Source organism: Molossus molossus, unplaced genomic scaffold (assembly GCF_014108415.1).
Source record: "Molossus molossus isolate mMolMol1 unplaced genomic scaffold, mMolMol1.p scaffold_m16_p_7, whole genome shotgun sequence".
In the NCBI taxonomy this organism is placed as follows: Eukaryota; Metazoa; Chordata; class Mammalia; order Chiroptera; family Molossidae; genus Molossus; species Molossus molossus.
Window position 1 is genome coordinate 77,600,018 of NW_023425401.1, and position 23,876 is coordinate 77,623,893.

The 23,876-nt window shown below is 38.7% G+C and overlaps 1 protein-coding gene across 2 annotated transcripts in view; it reads left to right on the forward strand.

Annotated features, from left to right (window-relative positions):
• Positions 1-23,876, forward strand: part of TES (testin LIM domain protein) — an 89,889-nt gene that overhangs the window by 45,360 nt on the left and 20,653 nt on the right. The window lies entirely within an intron of this gene.

The following is a 23,876-nucleotide window of genomic DNA, read 5'->3' on the forward strand; positions in this document are numbered from 1 at the left end:
ATCGAGTGGCTGCCACCCGCATGACCAACCAGGGCCGGGGACAAACTGCAACCGAGGTATGTGCCCTTAGCGGGAACCGAACCCGGGTCTCTCCAGACCGCAGGCCGACGCTCTAACCGCTGAGCCAAACCGGCCAGGGCACTCTGCCCATTTTTTAATTGGATTGTTGGTCTTTCTTTTGTAGAGTTTTTTTTTTTTTTTTTATCCTCACCTGAGGACATTTTTCCATTTTTTGTACAGATAGAGTGGGAGGGAGAGAGAGGGAGAGAGAGAGAGAGAAACATCGACGCGAAAGGGACACGAGTGGCTGCCACCCTCACGACCAACCAGGGCCGGGGACAAACTGCAACCGAAGTACGTGCCCTTAGTGGGAACCGAACCTGGGTCTCTCCGGACCGCAGGCCGATGCTCTAACCGCTGAGCCAAACCGGCCAGGGCTCTTTTGTAGAGTTTTATGAGTACTTTGTATATTTTGGAAATGAACCTTTTTCAGATGTATTGTTGGCAAATATGTTCTCCCACAGAGTGGGGTCACTTTTCATTTTAATGCTGGTTTCTTTTGCTGTGCAGAAGCTTTATAGTTTGATGTAGTCCCATTTATTAATATTTTCCTTTGTTTCTCTTGCCCTAGGTAATGTATCAGTAAAAGTCCTGCTACATATGATGCCTGAGCTTTTTTTGCCGACATTTTCGTCAAGAATTTTTATGGTTTCATGAGTTACATTTAAGCCTTTTATGCATTTAGAATTTATTCTTGTGTATGGTGTAAGTTGGTGGTCTAGTTTAATTTGTTTGCATGTACCTGTCCAATTATCTAACACCATTTATTGAAGACGCTGTCTTTTCTCCACTGTATGCTCTTGCCTCCTTTGTGGAATATTAATTGTGCATACAGTCTTGGGTCAATTTTTGGGTCTTTGCTTTGTTCCATTGATCTTTATGTTTGTTCTTGTGCCAGTACCAAGCTGTTTTGATTATGACGGCTTTGTAGTATAACTTGACATCTGGTATTGTAATCCCTCCAACTTTCTTCTTCTTTTTCAAGATTGTTGTGGCTATTCAGGATCTTTGTTTTATATACACTTTTGTAGTATTTGTTCTAGACCTGTGAAATATGCTGTTGGTATCTTAATAGGGATTGCCCTGAATCTATACATTGCTTTGGGTAGTATGAACATTTTAATGATGTTGATTCTTCCAATCCATGAACATGGTGTATGTTTTCTCTATTTCTTTTTTCAATGTCCTATAGTTTTCTATAAACAGGTCTTTTACCTTCTTGGTTAAAATTAATACGAGGCATCTTATTGTTTTTTTGCTGTTGCAATGATAAATGGGATTGATTTTTTAGTTTCTCTTTCTGAGTGTTCCTTATTGATGTATATGAATGCCATCAATTTCTGGATGTTAATTTTGTATCCTGCTATTTTACCAAATTCATTTATTAAACCCAGTAGAATTTTGATGGAGTCTTTAGGGTTTTCTATGTACAATATCATGTTATCTGTGAATAATGACAGTTTCACTTCTTCTTCTTTAATTTGGATGCCTTTTTATCTTTTCTTCTTGTCTAGTCACCAGGGCTAACTTCCAGTACTATGATGAATAAGAGTGGCTATAGTGGGCATCCTATCTTGTTCCTGTTCTTAAGGGAAATGCTTTTAATTTTTGCCCATTGAGTATGATGTTGGCTGTAGGTTTTTCATATATAGCCTTTATTATGTTGCCATATGATGTGTTTAGTCCCACTTGCTGAGCGTTTTTTTATCAGAAATGGGTGCTGGGTTTTGTGAAATGGTTTTTCAGCATCTACTGATATGATCATAAGATTTTTATTTTCAGTTTGTTCGTGTAGTATATCACATTTTTTGATTTGAGAATATTGTACCAGCCTTGCATTCCTGGGATAAATCCCACTTGGTGTCATGGTGGATAACTTTTTAATATATTTCTGTATCTGATTTGCTAAGAATTTGTAGAGAATTTTGGCACCAATTCTTATCAGGGAGATTGGCTTGTAGTTTTTTTTTTTTTTTTTTTTTTAATTATTGTGTTTTATCTGGATTTGGAATTCAGATTATTCTGGCTATATAAAAAGAGCTTGGAAGCCTTTCTTCCTAGTGAATTTTTTGAAATAGTTTGAGAATAGGTATTAGTTCTTCTTTGAATGTTTCATAAAACTCCCCTGTGAAGCCTTTTCATTTGCTAAGAGTTTATTGACAACAGCTTCCATTTTTAAGTTATTATTCATCTGTTCAAGTTTTCTGGTTCAGTTTTGGAAGACTGTATGTCTAGGAATTTGTCCATTTTGCCTAGGTTGTCCAATTTTTTGGCGTATAATTGTTCATAGTATTTTCTAACAATCCTTTTTATTTCTGTGGTGTCAGTAGTTACTTCTCTTTAATTTCTGATTTTGTTTATTTGGGTCTACTCTCTTTGTTTCTTGGTGAGTCTGGTTAAAGGATGATCTTCTTGTTTATTTTTTCAAAGAACCAACTCCTGGTTTCATTGATCTTTTGAATTTTTTTATGTCTCTGTGACATTTATTTTTGCTTTGACCTTTATTATTACTTTCCTTCTAGTTGATCTGGGTTTTCCTTTTTGTTTACTTTCTAGTAGTTGTAGGGTTATATATTCTATTAGAAATTTTTCTTATTTCTTGAGGTAGCCCTTAATGCTATGAAATTCCGTTACGATTGCTTTTTCTGCATCCCATAGATTTTGTATTATATGTTCATTTTCATTAGATTCCAGATAATTTTTAGATTTCTTCTTTGATGTCCTTGGTCACCCATTCATTCTTTAATAACATGCTATTTAGCCTCAATATGTTTGAATATTTTTGAGTGTTTTTATTGTAATTTCTAGTTTCATGCCATTGTGATCTGAGAACATGCTTGACGTGATTTCAATCTTCTTGAACTTGTAGACACTTAGTTTGTGTCCTAACATGTGGTATATCTTTGAGAATGTCCCATGTGCCCTTGACAAGAATGTGCATTCTGCAGTTTGGGGGTGAAATGCTATGTAAATATATATTAAATCCATCAGATCTGGTGTGTCATTTAGGGTCAGTGTTTCCTTGTTAATTTTTTGTCTAGAAGACTTATCCAGTGATGTCAGTGGGGTGTCTTAGTCCCCTACTATGATTATATTACTGTCAATTTCTCCCTTGACATCCTCCAGAAGTTTTAAAATATATTTTAGTGCTTCTATATTGTGTGCACATATGTTTATCAAGGTTATATCCTCCAGTTGGACAGATTGTTTTAATATTATGTAGTGGACTTCTTTCTCTCTTGTTATGGCCTTTATTTTGAAGTTTATTTTATTAGATTTGAGTATTGCTACTCCAGCTTTTTTTAAATTTCCATTTGCTTGGAAAATTTTTTTTTCATTCTTTCATTTTCAACCTGTGTGAGTCTTATGTTGTGAGTTGAGTCTCTTATAGACATATGTATGAGTCATGCTTTCTTATCTATGCAGCTACTCTGTGTCTTTTGATTGGAGCATTTAATCCACTTACATTTAAGGTTATTATTGATATGTACTTATTTATTGCCATTTTAATTTATTATGCCTATGTTTCTCTCTATATATATTCTGCTTGTTACAATAACCATTTTAACATTTTTGCAATGCTGGTTTGGGACCAATATATTCCCTTAAACTTTTTTTTTTTTCCCTCGTCTGGGAAGTTCTTTATTTCACCTTCTATTTTGAATGATAGCCTTGCTTGATAGAGTAATCTTGAATTTAGATCCTTATTTTTCATTACCTTGAATATTTTATGCCTTTCCCTTCTGGCCTGTAGTTTTTCTGTTGAGAAATCAGCTGATAACCTTATGGGGACACCTTTGTAGATAACCTGTTGCTTATCTCTTGCTGCCTTTAGGATTTTCTCTTTGTCTTTAATTTTTGCCATTTTAATTATTATGTGTCTTGGTGGGGGCCTTTTTGGGTTTCTAGCTTTGGGCTCTCTGTGCTTCCTGAACTTGTATATCTTTTTCTTTCACCAAGTTAGGGTACTTTTCTGTCACAATTTCTTCAAATAGATCCTCTAATCCTATCTCACTTTTTTCTTCTTCTGGTCCTCCCATAATGTAGATGTTGTTATTTTTCATTTTGTCCCACAGCTCTTATACTGCCCTTCTTTTTTAAATTTGTTATTTTTCCTTTTGGGTCTCATATCTGTAATTTTTTTCTACACTGTCTTCTAATTCGCTGATCTGATCCTTGGCTTCCTCTAATCTGCTGGTTATTCCTTCCAATGTGTTCTTTATTTCTGCTATGTTATTCTTCATTTCTGCTTGGTTGTTTTTCATTTCCAATTTATTGATTTTTATTGTTTCTATATCTTTTTTTTTTTTTCAAATCTTTATTGTTGGGTGTAAAATGTATTACAGATGTTCCACATTTTTCCCCCATTGACCCGCTCCTCCCCCCTCCCGCCACCCTCCCACCTTTTCCCACACTATTGTCTGTGTCCTTTGGTTATGCATATAAGTTCTTTGGTTTATTTCTTCCCACCCCCCCAACCCCTTTCCCTTTGAGGTTTGTCAGTCTATCAATGAATTTGTGCTTCTTAATCCCTTCACCTTTTTCACCCATTCCCCCAACCCCCCTCCCAACTGGCAACCAACAAATTGTTCTCTGTATCTATGAGAATGTTTCTGTTCTACCTGTTCATTTTGTTTGTAGATTCCATTGTTGATAGATATGTATTCATTGCCATTTTGTTCATATATTTTATCTTTTTCTTCAAAGACCCTTCATCATTTCATATAATAACGGTTTGGTGGTGATGAACTCCTCTAACTTTTTCTTGTCTGGGAAAGTTTTTATATGTCCATCGATTCTAAATGACAGCTTTGCAGGATAGAGTAATTTTGGTTGTAGGGTCTTGGTTTTCATCACTCTGAATATTTCTTGCCACTCCCTTCTGGCCTGCAAAGTTTCTTTTGAGAAATCAGCTGACAGCCTAATGGGAACTCCCTTGTAGATAACTAGCTGCCTTTCTCTTGCTGCTTTTAAGATTCTCTCTTTGTCTTGAACCTTTTGCATTTTGATGATGATGTGTCTTGGTGTGGGCCTCTTGGGGTTCATCTTGTTTGGGACTCTCTGTGCTTCCTGGACGTGTATGTCTGTTTCCTTCACCAGGTTAGGAAAGTTTTCTGCCATTATTGTTTCAAACAGGTTTTCGATTTCTTGTTCTCTCTCTTCTCCTTCTGGCACCCCCAAGATGCGAATGTTGGCACGCTTGAAGTTTTCCCAGAGGCTCCTTACACTATCCTCATTTTTTTGGATTCCTTTTTCTTTTTGCTGTTCTGATTGGGGATTTTTTGCTTCCTTATATTCCAAATCGATGGTTTGCTCCTTGGATTTACGTACTCTATTATTGAAGCTGTGTAAATTATTCTTTATTTCAGTTAATGCCTCCTTCAATTCTAACTGTGTATCCATGATTTCTAACTGGTCCCTTTTTATGCTCTTGAGGCCCTCCCTAAGTTCACTGAGGTTCTCACTAAGTTCATTGAGCATCCTTATAAGCAATATTTTGAACTCAGTATCTGTTAGGTTGCTTATCTCCATTTCGCTTAGTTCTTTTATTGGGGTTTTGTTCTGTTCTTTCATTTGGGACCTGTTTCTTTGTCTCCTCACTTTGGCTGCCTCCCTGTGTTTGTTTCAGTGTATTACTTAATGAGAGGTATGGGGCCCGCTGAGACCAGATGCTTGCTCGTTTGAAAGAATTTAGGAAAAACCTGAAGCAGGATCCAAGACATGCCAATCCTATGGTTAAGCAAGTGGCAACAGCTTGGGTGGGCTTGAAAGTTGGGTGGGGTGGGGCCTCAGGGAGTCACCAGGGCGGGGCTACCAGTGTGAGCCAGGTTGCTGGAGTCCCAGATATGGCTTCTGTCTGCCGCCCCCGGGAAGGGCTCACCAAAGGAACAAAGGCCTCTTACAGCACATTTGTCCCCGAGAAAGCCCCCTCTCCAGCCCTCGCTCCAGTGCCAAACAGCTCAGTTCTTCCCTGGATGTCTCTGGTGCCCCTCGAGCTGCCTCCCCTCCAAGCTTAGAGGGAGAGAGTCCGATAAGTCCGTGCGCGGGCCCTTAGGGAGCTGCCTGGGGCTCCAGCCGCTTCAGCTTCCCTGAGCCTCAGTTCCCGCTGGTTTTTCCAGCCAGAAGTTATGGGGACTTCTCTTCCTGGCACTGGAACCCTGAGCGGGGCACCTGGTGTGGGACGGGGACCCCTCAGTCCTCAGGAAGGACCTTCTCAGCCGCGGGAGCCTCCTGATTTTTATCCACCACACTGGGTGCGGGACCAGCCCGTTGCGCTGCCGCTGCCGCCGCCGCCGCCGCCGCCGCCGCCGCCCCTGCCTCCCCTCCTACCAGTCTGGATGTGGCTGCTGCTTTAATTTCATAGTTGTAGGACTTTCATTCAGCTTGATTTCAGGTGGTTTTGAATGATGGTTGTTCTGTAGTTTAGTTGTAACTTTGATGTGGTTGTGGGAGGACACGATACCGCGTTTACCTACCCGCCATCTTGACCGGAAGTCTGTTTCTATATCTTGACTCATTCTGTAGAGCTTCCTTATAATCATTACTCTGAACTCTACATTTTATAACTTGCTTATGTCCATTTCATTTAGCCCTTCTAAATGGGGCAGGTTTTGAGGATTTTCAGCAGGTGGAACAATTACTTCCTCCAAGGCTAAAGCTGCTTTGAGTGGGAAATTCTGCCTGAAGAAAATGGTTTTGGCAAAAAGGGTCATTGACTCAGCACTGGAACCCAAGCAGCATCCTTCACAGCTATGTCCCAAGTGCCTTGAAACCCAGGGACCAATGACCAGGAGCTTGGCTCAAGGGTCAGAGCATCCAGAGACCTGTCTTTGTCTGCAGGCTGGCTGGTAGTCTTTGGAAGTTAATGAGCCTCAGGTTGTGCTTCTCCTGGCCTAGCTGGGTTAAATTTCCAAGGGAGGGGCAGTTGCTTTCCCCCCTAGCTGTAGCTGCTTTAATGGGAGAATTCTGTTTGATAAGAATGGTTCCTGGAGCATGGATTTATGGCTCAGCACAGGGACTCAGAGATCAGTCCCCAGAGCTACAAAACCCAATAAAATAGAGCCAGGCCTAAGGTTCAAAAAGCCTTCAGAGACCTCTCTGCCTACTGCCTGGCTGGCTGATAGTCTCTGGCAGTTAATGAACATCAGGTCGGGTTTCTACTGGCTGGGGCCAAATTAAATTCCCAAGGGAGGGGAAGTTGTCCACCCCCCCAGGCTATAGCAGCTTTGATGGGTTGTTCTGCTTGGTCAGAGTGGTTCCTATAGCCTGGGTTAATGGCTCAGCACAAAGACCCAGGCTTTAGTCTTTACAGCTCAGTCACCAGAGCCAGGCCCAAATGCTGAAAGGCTTCAGAGACTCATCTTTGCCTACTGGCTGTGTGGTAGTTAAGCATCTCCTGGCTGGGCTGGGTTAAATTCCCAAGGGAGGGGAAGTTGCTTCTCCCCTGGGCTAAAGCCACTCTTATGGAAAGGGGCTGCTTTAGAAAAATGCAGCATGAGAGAATGACTCAGCATAGAGCTCATGATGGCCTCCTTTCCAGCTCTCTCTCTAGTGCCAGGAACCCACAACTCTCCTCACACAGCTCCAGTCCAGTCAGTCTGCCTTCTGCTAGAGCCCCAGGTGAGTGGCTGTAGCTCTAATTTAGTGTGCTGGTCTTTCAGGGAAGTGCCAGTGTTCCTAGCACCTCTCCCTGCTGGTCAGATCCTCTGCTCTGGTGTTTTTCACAGCTAGGTGTTATGTGGGCACCTTTTCCTGTTCTGCAGGTTTGTGCTGGGGTTTAAACCCTTGACTTCTCAGAGGGAATTTCTCACAGCTAAGACAGCCCTCAGCTGCTACCTGTGGGAGCCGAGCCAACACTCTTGCATCTCGGCACCTCCTACCAGTTTAGATTTGGGCTCCTTTCTATGTCCCTGGTGATAAGGGTTCTCTCCAACTGGTCTTCAGTTGGTTATTGCAGGTGACTTTTTTTTAATTTTAGTTGTAATTTCAGTTTGGTCCTGGGAGATGATGTGTAGCTTCCAATAACTCCACTGGCATTTTTGAGATCTACCTGTATGTTTTTAAAAATAATATTGTATATCAATCATAAAAGCCTATAATCGTATTTACAACCTGTTCTTATGATTCTTATAAAGAACATAAATGTTATTCATCAGTGGTCATTAGTGGTTGTCAAGACCATAATGGTAGTTTCTAAATCTGTTCAAAGCTGGAATAAAAGAGGACAAAAATAAAGTTAATCAATTATACATTATTAGGATGGCAGCTGCCTGTTAGAATGAATCTCACTTGAGAAACACTTCTGTACTGCCTGTTTCCATAGAAAAGTGGAGTAAAAAAAATAATCAGCTATCAGGGCTATGTACAGCACAAGTTAAAGAAGAATGTAACAAAATAAAAATAAGAGATGGTATATTAGGCTTATTTAGCCCTGGCCCAGTGTGGATAAGTTGTATGGAGTGTCACAGTTTCTATGCCATGTCAGGGCATGTACCTGGGTTGCAGATTTGGTCCTTGATTGGGGCATGTATGGGAGGCAATTGACCAAGCGATCAATCTATCAATGTATCTCTCTCTCTCTCTCTCAAAAAAAAAAAAAAAAAAAGCTAACTTGTTTTTACCTTTTAAGTTTTAGGAAACAAAGGCAATTGTTTTAAATAGTGAGGGCGACAGAAACTTCAGCCCTCCCAGAAATGATGATACAGTTCTTTATTTGTAGGGAGCTAAATTTTTCAAGAAATTTTTTAAATTACTACAAGACTTTAATAGCTCACCTTTGTGCTACCTTTTCAAGGTAGCAGTTAGGCATTATGTCTGACATATTTTAGAAAAGTAATATCACTAGACACAAAATAATTTTCATGAATTAGAATAGTTCAGCTCTTTTTTTTACACACCATTCTCTGCTGTGTTCATAGGGGCTTTGGGGAGAGCTGCCCTGCCCTCTGCTGGACAGGATAAAATTCTTTGCAGTCTTAAAATAGTCTTTTAAGTTCTGCTATCCGGTTGCCAAAAACTGCTGTGAGATTTTTCAAGCTTATTCCTAAGTAATAGCATCTTTTCTCTAAACCAGAAGGTTAATTTATAGTAATTTTTTTTTTTTTTTTTGCTCTATATTATTTTTCTGTTGCAGGTTAATATAATCTGATATATTGAGATAAAAATATGTCAGACAAGAGATCTCTGTGGCATAAAATTTACTTTAAAAAAACCCAAACTTTTCCACACAGAATCATTTACTTGTCTATGTGTAATTTGAGACTCTGTTAAGAGCCATGAAAGACTAGGGCTTTGGCATGACTTCCAATCTAGCTTGGGCCCATTCACATGGTACTAGTTCTGTCTTCTTCCTGGCAGGAATCCAGACACATTTTTATGAGAATTCTTGACAATCCTCCGATTTTTCCACCACAACTGGAAGGCAAGCTTTAAGTGTAGTGTCTCTGATCTCCAGATAAGCCATTTTTCTCTAGTCTTTGAAGTAAAATATTATAGGCTGGTTGTCCTGAGTGTAGCAAAGATTTCAGGTCTAATCTAGGGCCATAGAACTTTTGTGATTAAAGAGGTATGGGGACCCTGCCCACTTGGCCTCCTTCTCTGAGTTTATGGTGACCCTTGATTTGTAGGACCCATGGGGCTTCATGAGACACAATATGAAAATCAGAGCTAAATTATTCTCTACTTCATACCAGGTTGTCCTTTCACACAGCTACAAAAATGGTCTTTTGAAAGTGGATACTATTATATACTTCCCAATAAGCTTAACAATCTTTATGCTCTCCCACTGAACTTGATCTTTCAGGCAAAATCTTTGGCCTTTGATATTAAACCTCCATGTCTGGCCTCAGCTTGCTTTTCCAGCCTCCTCTCCCACTTTCCTTCCAAGCACCTTGTGCTTCAACAGCTTGGATGGATACTGCTACCTGAAATTTTTGTGCCTTTTTGCATGTTTCCTTTGCCTGAAAAGATCATACATTTCACCACCAGGAAACAAAAATCTCTTCCTATTCCTTATGCCTCAGCTCAAGGACTACCTCTGAGAAGTTCTCCTTGTCCCTGGTATTGGTCGGCTCAGGCTTCTATAACAAAGTATAATACATTGTGTGGCTTAAATAACAGAAATTTATTTTCTTATAATTCTGGAGGCTAGAAGTCCAAGATCAGGATGCCAGCATGGTTGGGTTCTGGCGAGGAACCTCTTCTTGGTTTGCAGATGGCCAGGCCACCTTCTTGCCATGTCCTCACATGGCATTTCCTCAGTATGTGCACATGGAAAGAAAGACATTTCTCTCTCTTCCTCTTGTTATAAGGCCACCAGTCATATTAGATTAAGTCCCCACCCTTATGACCTCACATAACTTTAATTACCTCCTGAAAGCTCTATCTCCAAATATAGGGCTTCAACATAAGATTTTTTGGTAGAGGGCACAGTTCAGTCCCAAGTACCCTCTTCCCGTTTCCACACACCCCCAAGTAAGGAATTATTTTTTCCCTTAGCACTTTGTGCGTTTGTGGTAAGCCAGGAAATCAATACTCAGACCTGACTATTTGTCACTTGGATATCCTGCTGGTATCTTCCATTGAAAGGACAAGGTAGCCTACTGCTACAGTCCTTAGAGGTAAGCCTCCAAGGACATAGCACTGGGTAATGAAGTGTGCTGAATGGATCTGGCTAGTGAATGGAAAAGATCCAGCAAACATGACAACAACTGTATGAAGCTAAACATGAATTCTTAGCTTATGGAAGTTTAAGGTGGAACTTGTCACTTAGCTAGCCACACCTCATTTTATAGATCAAAGAACTAAACCCCAAGGAAGTTTAAATGTACACCAATGAACACTTAGAATAGCTTTCTATTGCTGCACAAGTTACTACAAATACAGTAGGTTAAAACAACATCTATTAATTAACTCAATATCTGTTTATGCTTTAGGTCAGAAATCTGGGCAGGCTTATTTAGATTCTCCGCTTAGGGCCTCAAAAGGCTGAAATCAAGTTGTTGGCCAGGTTGGGCTTTTACTTGTAGACTCTGGGGGAATAACCTGCTTTCAAACTCATTCCTGATGTTGGTGGAATTGTTTCCTTATAGTTGTAGGCCAGGTCCCTGTTTTCTTGCTGGCTGTCAGCCAGGGGCTGCTCTTGGCTTTTGGTTTATTTATTTATTTATTTATTTACCTATTTATTTTTAATCCTCACCCAAGGACATTTTTCCATTTTGTGTTCAGATAGAGTGGGAAGGAGAGAGAGAGAGAAACATCGACGTGAAAGGGACACATCAAGTGGTTGCCACCCACATGACCCAACCAGGGCCAGGGACAAACTGCAACTGAGGTACTTAGCGGGAACCAAACCCGGGTCTCTCTGGACCTCAGGCCAACGCTCTAACCACTGAGCCAAACCAGCCAAGGCTGCTCTTGGCTTTTAAAAGCCACTCACATTCCTTTGCATCTTCAAAGCCAACGACAGTGTTTAGAATCCTTTCTGCACCACACATCTCTCTACCTTCCTCTTCTGTTCTCAACCAGATGAAACTCGTCATTTTTTTAAGAGCTCATGTGATTAAATTAGGCAAACCTGGATAATATTTCTTTTGCCATATAAAGTAACATAATCATGAAAATAACACTAGGAATGAAGGTGATAGGGATCATCTTAAAATTCTGGTTACCACAACATTTTATGTACCTGATTATATCTTTCAGATAAGTGGTATTTTCCCCCTTTTTGCATATAAGAAATAAAGCAGTTAGGAAAGTCAAATAACTTATCAAACACATGGTTTAAAGATGGCAGAGCTGGAATTTGGATCCGAAGCTTGCCAAAACTTTCCTTATTACCACCACCTTTCTACATGATAGAGCAGAAACTAGAACCCAGACATACATTCTCATGGCCAGTGAACATCAGACTGCACCAAGCTATCTTCTCTGAAGTGTGGTACTTTTGTCCATGAGTGGTGGTACTTCATGGACAATGGGGTCCCTTAAGTATGAGCTCTTCCCTTTTTCAATCTTCTTTAGGCACCAATGATTACAAGACTAGAGGAAAATAAAATATTAAGGATGCCTGATACTTACTGAATAAAAAGTAGTAACTTCTGGGCACACTTGCACATAATTAGATATTTAGACATAACAAATATTTATGAAATATAAGACATAAACCCAAGATTCTAAGAAGTTTATAGCCAACTATTTCATATTGAAAGCATAGTAATATCATTGGAATCATAGATCATTTATCATATACATAAAAAAATTGTTCCTTTGTCTTATCTTTGGTAAATCCTTCAAATAAAACAGTTGCATTTTATGAGAAAAGTATTATTTAAATATAGCTTATATCTGTTCAGAAAATTTTTGATTGGTGTAGAGCTGGCTGAAACTAACACTTCTCCACCATAAATGGATTAATGCCCATGTTGAATTCTATAACAGAAGCCCATGCTTATGCCTATATATGTTTATCTCTGTTATAATAGGGCATCTTCCAACCCTTTTAAAATTATGGTTTGTAGCAGTGCCTTGACTATGCCTTTAAATCACTGTGAATGCTGGCAGCATGTCAAAGCACTCCAATTGCTACTATTTTCCTTGGATAAATAATAATTTTTACAAATAGGAATATAAAAATCATTTCTCTTTTGGGAGGATGAGGGATAGTTTGACTGCCTTCAGCCTGACACTGTATATCTGTATGTGTTTTTTTGAGGTGATGCTTTTGGTAAAATTTTGGTACTGTCTTGGACTTAATGTAAGAACTCTCAAGTTGTAATATAAAATTGTGAGTGAAAAGTTTTAATTTGTCATATATATTAATCTTTGTGTATGTGTTCACATGCTAAACATTTTGTATGATGAGCTTTTTAGAACAAGTAATCCTCTTCCCCCAACACCTTAGAGTTTCCCAGTCTACTAGTCTTTGTGTCTTTTAGTCATAAAAATGGCTGTTTTAAATTAAATTCTGAATTCCCCTTTTTTCCCCCCACATAACTTTTACTAACATCCCATGGAGAATTTGGGGAGAATGCTGTACAAGAGTTCAGAAGATTTAGAGATTTGACGTCTGTGCTTGAGTTTGGGAATTGATTTATATGCTCCTCATAAAACTGCTATCAAATTAGTATAACTCAAGTGAATTTAATAAACATAAACCATCTAAGTCTACATATATCATAAAAAATTATTTACGACTCATCTGAGGAAAAATATTATACCAACTTTACAAATATAGCCCATATGGCATGGGTACTATGCTCACCCATGTCCTGTTTTTGTTTTTGTTTTCATTTTGTGTAAAACCACTTTTTAAAAGTCTTTCATTATTTATTTATTTATTTTAAGAAAGATGAAATCTGGGTTATAGACTGAAATTAAATATGATAAATACCCCATTTATTCTCATGCCTTCTTTTGGATACCAAGATAACAGTATTATTTTCTTCCCTAATTCCTTAGTAAGGTTTTTCTTTTCATAAATTTATCAGATATCTTCCAAATGACTTTAAAAGTTCTTAAATATGGGAGATTCAAATATAAAACACTGTTACAAAGGATTTAAATCAATTTTTAAAACTAGATTGGTTGTAAATACCACAGATTTCCACAATGAATAACTCTTGGTCCTTGGCCCACATTTTTTAAGTTTTTTTTTTCTTGCGTAGTGATTTGTAGCTGTCTCTTTTTATTGTATAAATGAAGCTTTAGTGTAAGAGGTTTGGAAGGTATGTGGTCATTTTTAACTGCTTCAGTGCTGACAACTCTAGCTGAAAGAACCATTTTCCATTCTTCTTTAGTCACATTTCTGCCAAGTGTTCTTTTATTACATGTCAGCTGTTGGAACAAGGATGCAGATGAGCTTTATAATATATTTGTGACTTTAAAAACTATAATTAATCAAACAGAGGGTTTTCCCCACTCAAAAAACTGATGATTGAGCACAGTTATGACTTTTGTAACTACTGTTCCCTAATCACTGCTGCTATTGGTGTACTGTTTTAACTTGATTATTATTTGTTTAATAAAGGTATGTTGGGTGGGTGAAGGGATCAGTGGGGAAAACAGATTTCCTCACAATCTTCCAATAATAGCCAAGACAAATAATAAAAAAAGTATACTGGTGGCTCTTATGTCATTGATTAATATACCTTTTTTCAAAATCTTTTTTATTTTTTTATTTAATTAATTTATTTTTGTTACAGATGTTTCTTCATTTTCCCCCACTGATACTCACCTCTCCCACCCTCCCTGCCCTGTCCCCAGCTTTGCTGTCTATGTCCATTGTTCATGCGTACATGCATATAAGTTCTGTGGTTTCTCTCTCCCCCGCCCCACCACCTTTCTGGGGATTGTCAGTCTGTACCCCACTTCCACGTCTCTGGGACTACTCCATTCTTCACATAATGTTCATTATATTCCACAAATAAGAGATCATGTGATATTTGTCTTTCTCTGCTTGGCTTGTTTTGCTTAGGGTAATACTCTCTAGGTCCCTCCATGTTGTCTCAAAGGATGAGATCTTTCTTTATTACAGCTGCATAGTATTCCATCGTGTATATGTACCACAGCTTTTTTATCCATTCGTCTACTGATGGACATTTGGGCTGTTTCCAGATCTTAGCTATTGTAAATAGTGCTGCTATAAACGTGAGGGTACATATATTCTTTCTGATTGGTGTTTCAGGCTTCTTAGGGCATATTCCTAGAAGTGGGATCATTGGGTCAAATGGCAGTAACACCATATTGTTTTCCAAAGTGGCTGCACCAGTCTGCATTCACAACACTGTACTAGAGTGCCCTTTTCTTCACAGCCTCGCCAACACTCGTTGTTTGATGATTTGTTGATTGCAGCCATTCTGCCAGGTGTGAGGTGATTCCTCATTGTTGTTTTAATTTGCATCTCTCTGATGATTAATTATGTTGAGCATTTCTTCATATGTCTCTTAGACATTTGTATGTCCTATTTGGAGAGGTGTCTATTTAGTTCCTCTGCCCATTTTTTAATTGGGTTCTTTGTCTTCCTTTTGTTAAGCTGTGTGAACACTCTCTATATATTGGACATTAACACCTTATCTGATGTATCATTGGAAACTATACTCTTCCATAGAGTGGGTTGCCTTTCCATTTCGGTGGTTGTTTCTTTTGCTGTGCAGAAGCTTTTGAGTTTGATGTAGTCCCATGTGTTCATTTTCTTCTTTGTTTCCATTGCCTTAGGTAATGTATCAGTGAAAATTCTGCTGTGTACGATGTCTGAAATTTTGTTGCCTACATTTTCTTCTAGAATTTTTATGGATTTATGCATCACATTTAAGTCTTTTATCTATTTTGAGTTTATTCTTGTGTAGGGTGTAAGTTGATGATCTACTTTCTTTTTTTTGCATGTAGCTGTCCAGTTTTCCCAACACCATTATTTAAAGAGGCTGTCTTTACTCCACTGTATGCTCTTGCCCTTTTTGTCAAATATTAATTGAGTATATTGCCTTGAGTCCATTTCTGGGTTCTCTGTTCTGTTCCACTGGTCTGTATGTCTGTTCTTGTGCCAGTACCAGGCTGTTTTGATTACAGTGGCTTTGTAGTATAACCTGAAATCTGGTAATGTTGTCCCTCCAACTTTGTTCTTCTCTTTCAAGATTGCTGTGGCTATTCGGGGTCTTTTTTGGTTTCATATGAACTTTTGATGTATAGTTCTGTGAAGTATGTCCTTGGTATTTTTATGGGAATTGCATTGAATCTATAGATTGCTTTGGGTAGTATGGACATTTTAATGATGTTAATTTTTCCAATCCATGAACAAGGTATGCACTTCCACTTTTTAATAATTTTCTCTATTTCTTTTTTCAATGACCTGTAGTTTTCTGTGAATAGGTCCTTTATTTCTTTAGTTAAGTTTATTCCTAGGTATCTTAATTTTTTTGCTGTGATGATAAATGGGATTGTTTTTTTTTTGTTTGTTTGTTTCTCTTTCTGTGATTTCATCATTGGTGTATAAGAATGCCTTTGATTTCTTGACGTTAACTTTGTATCCTGCTACTTTGCCAAATTCATCTATTAAGTCTAGTAAATTTTTGATGGAGTCTTTGGGGTTTTCTGTGTATAGTATCATGTCATCTGCGAATAATGACAGTTTCATTTCCACCTTTCCAATTTGGATCCCTTTTATTTTTTCTTAATGTCTGATTGCTGTGGCTAAGACTTCCAGTACTATGTTAAATAAGAGTGGTGAAAGTGGACATCTCTGTCTTGTTCCTGTTCTTAAGGGAAATGTTTTTAGTTTTTGGCCATTGAGTATGATGTTGTCTGTAGGTGTTTCATATATATGGCCTTTATTATATCGAGATGTGATCCCTCTATTCCCACACTGCTGAGCCTTTTTATCAGAAATGGATGTTGGATTTTGTTGAATGCTTTTTCAGCATCTAGTGATATGATCATGTGGTTTTTATTCTTCATTTTGTTTATGTGGTGTATCACATTTGTTGATTTGCGAATATTGTACCAGCCTTGCATCCCGGGGATGAATCCCACTTGGTCATGGTGAATAATTTTTTTGATGTATTGCTGGATTTGATTTGCTAGTATTTTGTTCAGAATTTTGGCATCTGTGTTCATCAGGACATTGGCCTATAGTTTTCTATCTTTGTAGTGTCTTTTTCTGGTTTTGGAATTAGAATTATGCTGGCCTCATAAAATGAGTTTGGAAGTATTTCTTCTTCTTCAATTTTATGAAATAGTTTGAGGAGAATGGGTATTAGTTCTTCCTTGCATGTTTGGTAGAATTCCCCAGTGAAGCCGTCCGGGCCTGGGTTTTTGTTTGCTGGGAGAGTCTTGATTACATCTTCAATTTTTTTGTTGTTATTGGTCTGTTCACATTTTCTTTCTCTACCTGGTTTAGTTTTGGGAGACTACGTGTTTCTTGAAATTTGTCCACTTTGCTTATAAAGTCAAATTTGTTGCCATGTAATTGTTCATAATATTTGTTAATGATCCTTTGTATTTCTGTGGTGTCAGTTATTATTTCTCCTCTTTCATTTCTGATTTTGTATATTTGGGTTTTGGAGCCTGCCAAATTTTCACTGTGGGTGTTGGTGTTCTGCTGTTTGTGGCTCCCTCTACTGGGTTTTCATGGGCCTGGGCAGGCCCACGTTAAACACCACGGTCAAGTCTTAGTTTCCTGGGTATATTTGCAAGCCCAGGAAAGGTTCAGTTATCCTCTAGCTTTTCCCTGGAGGCTAGTAGTCTCAGTTACTCAGTACCTTGGAATATAGCCCTAGTGTTCTGCATAAGAGGATTTCCAGAGGGTGGGATAAATGCTGGTTGTTAATGAACCTCAATTTGTATTTCTTTGCCTCACCTGGGTATGGCTGAATATTTGGGGAGGGGAGGGAGGCTGCTGCTTTTTCCCACAACTCTGGGAAGGAGCACACTGGCCACAGTCCTTTGTGGCCGCAAATCAGCAAAAATTCTCAGTGCCATCCAAATTCCGGTTGTCCCCATAGAGTCCCAACCCAGTCTGCCCTCCCTCTGCTATAGCCCCCAGGTGAATGGCTGTGGCTATTTTAGTGCTCTGTCCTGGCTCTCTGCACTGTGGAGTGGGCTTGTTCTTTATTCCCCAAGGGCGCTGCTCACAGCTAAGACTGCTGCTGTCCGTGGGCTCCCAGCTGGCTACCCTCTTGTGCCTCTGCAGATCCTACCAGTGTCCCTGGTTATATGGTCCTGTCCTGCTGCCTTTTTCTGAGAGTTTGTCTTTATTTTAGTTGTAATTCCCATTTGGTCCTGGGAGATCGTCTGTGTAGCTTCTATTCACTTCGCCTCATTTTTACATCCTCTATGCCTATCTTGTGTGCAGCTGGGTCTCATAGGCCTCTCTGGTGCCCCTGCCCTCTGCAGGTCCCATGGGCGGGCAGCTGGATAGCACCAGTCTCTCTTGGGCTCAGGCTTTCTACTGCTCTTGTGAGATACTGGACCGCAAAGGCTTCTGTGGAACCCCAGGTCACGTTCCTTTGGCTGGGGAGTCCTGCTACTCTGTGGGGCTCAACTCCTGCTCAGCTTTTGCTGTAGTTTTGGCGAATGGGTCTCAGCTGCTGGTCTGTGCTTCTGTTGCCTGGGGATGGATGTCGTCTGCTCCCCAGCCTCTGTTGCTGAGCGTATATCTCCACTGTGATGGGCTGCTACTATGGGGGATGGTGCTGGGCTCCAGGCTGTCCCAGGCTTCCGAGACCGGCACCTTGGGACCTCCACTACTGTGCACTCTAATACTGTGCACTCTAATACTGTGCACTGGTCTGTGTTGACATAGAGTGTCCACAGGTCTGATGGTGCCAGATGCGCTGGTGGGCTCAGGTTGCTGGGCCCTAGCCGCTCCGACTGCCTCCTCCCAGGGAATAAATACCCGGGATATTCCAAAATGGTGGGACCTCCCAGTGGTGCAGGGAGAGAAGCCCTGAAGAGCTGCGTACCGCGGTAGCTGGCTGCTCTGGTCCACAGCACAGGAACCTTCTGCTCCATGTCTCTGCACTGCACAAGTTTGGTTGTCCACCTTCGTGTCCACTCATACTCTCCCACACACTCGTTCACTCTCTCACACCCTCACCCTCACTCCGGTCCTGTCCACCACCATCTTCTTCTATCGAATATACCTTTTTATATATAACACTTTCATAGTAAATATAATTTATTTAACCATGCTACAGTTTGTTACAGTTCATGATTTAGAAATCAGCAGGCTTTATTTCATTTACTATTTATCTTGCAATTTCTAAAAATCTAACTTTTCTTATTTTGTGGTGTACATGTTATACAGCTATAGAACTGAATAATAAACATTTCCAAAGGAAACCTAGTATTCATCACATATCCTTGTAATATTATTACTTCTTTAGTCAATCACTTTGCTAATTATTAGTAGGCATACCATAATTCACAACCATTTAAGGACCTCTTTATCTATATCAAGAACTGAATTCCCACCCTACCTCTTTCCCGTCAGGGAGGTATGATTTTAAACTTGGTCCAAAAGCAGTGTGATAGTTTTATGATTAATTATATTATTTTTGTTAATCAAAGAACAAGAATGAAAAGAACACACTCTAATAGAATAGTATGCTCCTTTTCACTAGATGGGAGTATGAGATAAAAAGATGTAAGAGTCTTTTATCAAAATATGCAAAATCTTCAGCAAATTCTTACCAAATAAAGATTTCTGAATAGTGTGTACAAGGAAAGTAGTTTGCCTCCCCACCCTGTATATTTCTGCGTTTAATTCTCTGTCTTTCTCTGTTTTAGTCTCTCACGTTCTGGAACTGTATAAATCAGATCTAATATCTTTAGTTTGCAAAACTCACCTCAAGAAAACTCAGAACACAAAAATCTGTAATTATTTAATATATGTTATTTGGCAAAGAGATTGATTTAAGAGTTTTTGTTTGTTTCTTCCAACTTTCTGATGTAAAGAAATCCAATTATTTATATAAACTTTAAATCCAGAAAACTTATTAAATTCTTATTGATGCTAATACATTGCATTTTATGTGATTAGTCATAGTATCTGTGAATAACAATAGTTTCTTTCTTTCTGATGACTCCTTATAACTTCTATTTCTTCTTCTTCTTCTTTTTTTTAATGCTCTGATTAATACCTGCAAGGTAATATAAATGAAGTAATGATAGCGAGGTGGTTTTCTTGCTTCAAATCCTAAAACGAATGTACTAAGTTTGATGTATGCTGAGTATTTGTTGCTGTTTTTCCCCCAGAAACCCTTTCTAAAATTATTTCAAATTTTCTACTATAACTAAAATTAATAAACAAAGTGTAATCAGGAAAGATGTTGAGAAATGTGTTATTGAATGTTTTTCCTGTATTTAATGAGAAGCAAACATTTACTTTATTAGTTTCTACTATTATCTTTATTTTTTTCCCTTCTATTTTAGTCTTATTTTGCTTTTTTCTAACTTCTTGAATTGAACACTTAGTTTATTAATCTCTTTTTTTTATAATTTGAGTATTTAAGCTATAAATTTTCTCTTAAGAATTGCTTTAGATGTGTTCTAAAAGTTTCAAGAAGTTTTGTTTTCTTTTTTCTGAAAATATTTTTCTTTTACTTTCTATTGTGATTGTTTCAGCATTTAAATTTAAATTTAGTTTTTGTTTGTTTTTTTTTCCTCACCCAAGGACATTTTTGCATTTATCTTCAGATAGAGTGGGAGGGAGAGAGGGAGGAAGAGAGAAAGAGAAACATCGATGTGAGAGAGACACACCGACTGGTTGCCACCCACATGACCCCAACCGGGGCCGGGGACAAACTGCAACCAAGGTATGTGCCCTTAGTGGGAACGATACCCGGACTCTCTGGTCTGCAGGCCAACGCTGTAACCACTGAGCCAAACTGGCCAGGGCTAGTTTTTTTGTTTTTTTTTTAAGAAGTGTTTTCTGGTTGCTCTAATGTTGTTGATTTTTAACATAATCACATTCTGTTCAGATACTGTGGTTTATGATCAGTCCTTGGGCATTTCCTGACACTTGCTGTATGGCATAGTTATGTTCAACTTTTCACAGTGTTTCAAATGCTCAGAAAAAGAATGTGTATTCTGTAGGCACTGGATATGTGTGTTTGTTTTGGTGAAGAGTGGGCAAAGTTTACTTAAACCCTTTATTTAAAAAGTGCAATCATAAAGAAACAAATGAATACAGATACATAATTTGATATGGTATTTTTGTGTGTGTCAGATCAAGCTTATTAATTGTCTTATTCAAATCTTTATTTTTAATGTTGTTTTGTTTTCTTATAATGATGGGTTTGTCCATTTGTTTCTTATAGCTCTGTTATTTTCACTTATGTATTTTGTAGTTAGGTAATTAGGCTGTATTAAATTTAGAACGGTTACAATATCATAGGGGTGTTTGAAAAATTTTGTCACTATGTAGTGGCTTAATACTCATTAAAGGAAAAATCAGTCCTGGCTGGTGTGGCTCAGTTGGTTAGGCATTGTCCCATGCACTGAAAGGTTGCTGGTTCAATTCTGGGTCAGGGCACATGCCTTGTTCGGGGAATCAATCCTGTGGTAGGGGGTGTGCAGAAGGCAGCCGAGAAACGTTTCTCTCTCACATCGATGTTTCTCTCTCCCTCTCCCTTCCTCTCTGTCTAAAAATCAATTTTTAAAAAATCTTAAAAAGAAAAAAGCACTAAAGTCCAATTTGTATATTATTCATAAAGGTATACAAGGTGTTTTTTTTTTGCTGGTATTTGCCTGTATTATCTTTTTGCATCTTTATACTTTCATCCTTTTTGTGTCCTTAAATTTTAAGTGTCTTTTACAATAGCACATAGTTGGATTTTGTTGTATTATCCAGTGAAAGCCATTGGCTTTTAACTGGAAAATTGAGTTATTTATTGTGACTATTGATTGTGACTAATTATATCAATGATCTTAATTAGTGCGTTCTACATGCCCCAATGTTCTGTTTCTTCTCTTTCTTATTGCCTTCTGTTTGACTAATTGCATTTTGTATATTCAATTCATTTTCTCTCTTAGTTTAGAAGCTATATGCAATATTTCTCTCTTTAGTTATCTAGATATTTTAACATGCATACTTAACATCCAATGTTAATTTATATCTTTAATATTTTCCTGACAATGTAAGGATGTTAGGATGTTTTTTAAAACTCTCAGATTCCCCTGATTTTTGGTTTGTTTTTAACACCACAGCCTCTCTACTTCCAGTTTCCTCTGTCACGTTTTCCAGCTCTGTTCTTCTGCCAGACTCCTTCCTGAGTCCTCACCTTTTCCTTCCACTCTTCCCCTGAGAAGTGAAGGTGACCTGTTTAACTCATAATGCATATGTATCATTCCCTGTCTCTTAAGTTTATATTTTTTACCAGGCTACAGTTAACACTAGAGCTATATATCCTACAGTCTACTTGAGATCTTTACTCAGTCTCATAGACACTTCAAAATTAACAGTAATTTAGTTTTGGAGTCCTTTTATCACCCTCCCTCCGCCAACACGAAATACCTCAGAAGTGTTATTTTGCATTTACTATCTTAATAAATTACGTTTTACCAACTTATTCTTTTCAGAAACCTGTATTCATTTTATGACCTCATCTTTGTTTGACAAACTGGGCATTTCCTTCACCATCACTACATCCAGACGAGCCACAAAGTTTAGTCAGTTTTATATTCAAGGAGCTCTTAAATTTGTTCTTTGATTTACATCTCCACTGTCAAATACTCTAGTCCAAGCTATAACATATCTTACCTGGACCACAACAAATTCAATATACTTGTGAAGTAGCAGTAGAATTCCTGTTATTAGAATCCATGCCACTGCAAACTGGATGCACCACTGACATGTTAATTGGTCCCCCTACATCCAATTATGTATATCCATCTTCTCTTCACAGTGCAGGGATTATAATTTTTGAAAATTATAGATTAAATCATGTAATTCCATTACCTAAAAGCCTGTAGTGCCTCCTGATTGCTCTTATAATGAAGGCCAGATTCCTTCAGGTGTCCTACAAGTCCCTGCATAATGTCATGGCTGCCTCCCATTCTTGTCACTGCCCATTTCTTACTTCACTACCAGCCTTCTCTGATCATGGAACCTAAAAGAACAACCTCTTCCTAACTTAGGACCACCACAAATACTCTTCCTACCCAGAATGTTTGGAAGTATATATATATATTTTTTATCCTCACCCGAGGACATTTTTCCATATTTTGTTCAGATAGAGTGGGAGGGGGAGAGAGAGAAAGAGAGAGAGAGAGAGAGAGAGAGAGAGAGAGAGAGAGAGAGAGAGAAACATCGACATGAAAGGGACACATCGAGTGGTTGCCACCCACATGACGCAACCAGGGCCGGGGACAAACTGCAACAGAGGTACGTGCCCTTAGCGGGAACTGAACCCGGGTCTCTCCGGACCGCAGGCCGACGCTCTAACTGCTGAGCCAAACAGGCCAGGGCTGGAAGTATTTTTTTTCTCATATCTCTCTTCCTTCCCAAAAATATACACACATACCCAATTCACATCTATATTTCCCACATCCTTCAGATCTCAACCTAAATGTCACTTTGTTATTGAGTAATGTTCTTAGGAAGTTCTTTGTTCATCATTTCCAAGTCAAAATTAATACCCTCTCAAAGTGTCCTCTACTTTTCTACCACAAATGCAGTTGTGTGTGTGTGTGTATGTCTGTCTCCCTATCAGGTGGTAAATTTTAGAATGTCAGAGACTGGGCCTATTTTTATCATCACTGTGTCCTAGTATTAAGGATGTTGCTTGGTACATGGACACTCAAATGTTTTATGAATGAGTGATTATGTCCTAGACCAGACTGGGGAGCTGGTGGTGTACTTCAACTATAAGAAGAACAGAAACTTTTGTTTATCTCTTTTTATACATAATTTAGCACATGGTAGGTGATCACTAAGTGTTTGAAGAAATAAAAGAAGGAGGCAGATAAATTGGAAAGGGGAAAGACAAGATAAACCTAAATCTAGAGTTATAGTCCTTGATGAGAAAAGCTATGTCAATCTCCCTATTTCTTACTTTAAAGAAAAACTTGAGTAACGGTTGGGAAATGTGAGAATACAAAAATAATAATAATAATAATAATAATAAGAAGAAGAAGAAGAAGAAGAAGAAGAGCCAGGCCGGTGTGGCTCAGTGGTTGAGTGTCGACCTATGCACCAAGAGGTTGCTGGTTCAATTACTGGTCAGGGCACATACCCAAGTTGTGGGCCCGATTCCCAGTAGGGGACATGCAGAAGGCGGCCAGTTGATGTTCTCTCTCATCGATGTTTCTATCTCTCTCTC